Below are 4,007 nucleotides of genomic sequence, written 5' to 3'. Positions count from 1 at the left end.
TTCCGCAAGAGTTTTTAAAATTTGCGTTCCGGTGGCCGCAAAAGGCATTGTGGCGGATTTGAAAGGAACGCAAAAAGTCTACCCAATTGTACAGCCTGCCGAAAATTACCCCCAAAAACAAGGAACGTGGCCTCGGTGGGAATTCCCAAAGTATGCTGGAGATTGGAACAAGGTCCTTCGGCGGCCACTCGAAGATTGGACGTTAGTTTATTCCTTGAGGAATATTGGCTTTTGGAAAAAGGGGCAGTTCCTCGCGATTTTGAGAAAACGGCAAAGTCAGTCTTCAAAAAATGAATGAATGAATGGAACGTTTACTTTGACTATAAAAGGCAAATATGGGGCACTACGTGCAAGCCCGCAAAAAAGCTGACCGCATTTTCGAAGTCGGTTGCTATTTATAAAGGGAAAAACCGGGGCGTTAAGGAACGTGCCATACTTTTACTTTCCTCGCCGCCGTTACGCAATTTTCGGTGAATCGGAAAAACTCGGGAAAATGTATGTTAACCTAATTTTTTTCGGACATTTTCTTACTACGGTAGGCAACCTTCGCCACGCTGAATTCCCTACGCACGGCGGTTATTAACAATGAGCGCCCCTGATCCGTCCACATGCCATTTAATTACCATCGTCAAAAGAGCAGGAATGCGTTCGTGAAAAGAAATGTGAGCATCATTATTATTTGCAGATTCCTTAGGTGGTTTTGGTAGATGTTTATAAGATTTTTCAAGCATTAGTGTCCTGCCTGAGTCAGTGTGTTAATGCAGTCTATTGATGTGCCCGTTTTTAGCCCTGCTATGTTGTTCAGAAATGGAGCTAATGCTAGCTAGTTAGCTAAGTTAAGCTATTCAGTGATAGTGTTTGGATGAGATGCTAACTTAGCCTTGATTAGACGTTTAGTTTATTTAATAAAAGAGCACATGTGCAATGTGAAAAGTGACCGTAGATAGATTACTTAAGTTGCAATTTGGTGCTATATATATATTTTTAAATAAAAAAAACTTTAAAAAACACCTTGAATTTCAGGCGGGTCGCAGCGCCCCGCCAAGACAATGGTAGGGGAAACACTGACTTCCTGTCTCCGTGTCAACTCTCTAACCAGAGTGCTGTTTTGGATGAAGCGGCTCCAGCACAAACATCACAACACATACGATTCCCCAATACAATGACTATCAGTTTCATTCTTACTCATGAAAGAAAGAAAAACATTCCCACCATTTCCTCAGGCCAATGTTGAAAGTTTGGTTGTTCATAATGCACAATTTGTATAAGGTTAAAGTTGTGTACACTGTTAGCTAACTTGCAAATCTCAAATTTAAATAGACACAAATTCCGAAGACAAAACAGAACTGAATACTACTTTATTCCATTTTGTGTTTATTTTATTTTCATCATCTCATTATAGTGCATATAACGAAGCCACAATCTTGTAATAAATCTCCAATGATGACTTTTACAGAAGAATGACAACTGCTTGACAAAGTGCTCTGCAAACGTGAAAAGGTCCTATCATATACAATAATGTGATGTGCCCAGTGCTACATTTACAAGGTCTGCGAATAAGCTTATGTGCATCTCACAATTAACGTGACATAGGCTACAGTGTTTTCATTGGTCTGATTACCTTAACCAGCGCAGGAGGAAAGTAAAGATGTCTGTATGCACCTTGCTGTTTGAATCATTGAAAAGCTTTGTCATCACCTAGTGGCGGCACAGTTCCCTTTAGTTTATTTTCTGTATCTATCCAGCAAATTGACGCCCCCCCTGTTATCATCTTAAACTGTCAATCCTATGCTGAGTCACAGAGAATGAGCTTTTGGTTGATTTACAATACTGGGAGTTAAAATAAGGACAGGAATGAGATTAAAGGTTCAGCTTAAAAAGAATATGCAGTGTGAGAAATATAGGCTTTTTTCACCTTTTCAGAGAGCTATTTTTCAAGGTTTCAAGGCTTTTATTGTCATGTGTGCATAGCTACGGTGTAGTTATGACAATGAAAATCTTAGGTCACAGGCATTTTTGTGACTGTGATTGTGTCGTCATTGTGCAACATGCAGTCTTGAATCTTTATGGATGTTTAATTGAGATCAAAATGAAAGCCTTGTTCAAATATGAGCGTGGTCCAAGCAAGGAAGGGCACACACACACTGGACTTTGACACCACAACAATGTTATAGGTGTAGATGAAGGCTGTGTTTGAAGATGGGATCGAACCGAGAAAGTGCGCCAGAATTAATTTGGTTTGGAAGAGTGGTAGGGTCAACTATAGCCAAGTTTTGGGGGCTCTTATTGAAGACCAGAAGAGGAATTCAAAATGTGATTAAGGTTGGGGTATGCTAATGCATTTGAAGGGACTTGATTCAAGACTTGGCTGTTCATACAAATAAATCCCACTCTGATACCTGCTCATTGTTACCCATACATATTGTAGGCTTTATAGATGTGGATATAGTTTTATAAACAGCCTCTTCTTCTCTCTAAAGAGGACGTTGCGACATTGGACACTACCTGACACTGCACCTGAGGAGATTTGGATATCCTGTCCACCCCTCACTGTTCGGCATAGGAACAGGATGGAAAAACCGTCGTGGCCTAAGCACAAAATGCACGTACTGATCTTGGCATCGACTAAGGTGTGCTATTCTCCCATTCTGGTTCTCAGTGTGATCCATCTGTTCATCCTAAACAACCACTTCTCTTTCGTCGAAGTATCATAAAAAAAAACGAACCTATATGTGAAAATCCAAACACTGGAATTCATTCAATAGCCATAGGAGGTAGAGAGTTGAAAGATGGGCTGTGCTTGTGTGTACTTATCATGGCAGATGTCTGTGTGTGTGTGTGTGTGTGTGTGTGTGTGTGTGTGTGTGTGTGTGTGTGTGTGTGTGTGTGTGTGTGTGTGTGTGTGTGTGTGTGTGTGTGTGTGTGTGTGTGTGTGTGTGTGTGTGTGTGTGTGTGTGTGTGTGTGTGTGTGTGTGTGTGTGTGTGTGTGTGTGTGTGTGTGTGTGTGTGTAGGGGGGTAGGCGGGTGCGGAAGCAATTTCGTTCTGCTCTGTTTGGCAGTGCATCAGTGAACATTTTTCAGTTTCCCTATCGCAACAGCTCCCTCTCTTCAACACTCGCCCATCTATGTCCATCTACTGAATCCCATCACACACTCACTCTCCCTTCCTCTCTTGTGGCTTCCGCTGAGGGTAAGGATTTGAAGTATAGACTTAGTTTTTGGGAGGACCATTGATGGGGCACAGTGGGACAGTGCACACAGCAGGGGCTCAGATCAATTTACTTCAGATTTTATTGAGTAATGAGTGAAACTGCAATGTTTCACTATAGGAACAGAGCATTTGGTCTCAATTATTTCACAATGTATTTGACATAATCCCATTTAGAAATGGACAGCCAGCCCTCCGCAGGCAGTGTTAGGTTTTTATTTTATTGTAAAGGAGACAGGAGTGAAAGCAATATTCGGCATTTAGACTGGTAGAGGCATTAAAATCAAGTGGTGCAAAGGCAGTGTGAAAACGAATGCGTGCATCAGAGATTCGTATGGAAAGGGGAAAGGAAGAGAATACAATGGAAATTGAGAGACACTGTTAAACAATGGGCATTTGGAAAAAATAGGACTTTTTAGTGCTGAGAAGGGGGGCAATGCAGCAGCAGATGCCATTGTCTGGAGCATATTTCACAGTATAACAGTAAGAGGATTAGCCACCCACTGTGCACACGCATACACACTGCCCTGCTGGCCAACATGCACCCAAATAACCCACTGACATATAAAACCCACCCAGAGAGAGAGATTCTTGGACATGTTCACACACATTAGCTGTAGTGTAAAATGGAACATATTGACTTGCAGTGACAACAGACGCTGCTTAAATCCCACTCAGCCCCTTTCTTCATCAGCTATAGAAAGGTGAGGGTGGACACTGGCGATTGTGTGTGTGTGTGTGTGTGTGTGTGTGTGTGTGTGTGTGTGTGTGTGTGTGTGTGTGTGTGTGACCGAAGGCA

Source organism: Notothenia coriiceps, unplaced genomic scaffold, assembly GCF_000735185.1.
Source record: "Notothenia coriiceps isolate Sejong01 unplaced genomic scaffold, NC01 NC01_scaffold00037244, whole genome shotgun sequence".
Lineage (NCBI taxonomy): Eukaryota > Metazoa > Chordata > Actinopteri > Perciformes > Nototheniidae > Notothenia > Notothenia coriiceps.
This window is presented reverse-complemented; position numbering follows the sequence as displayed.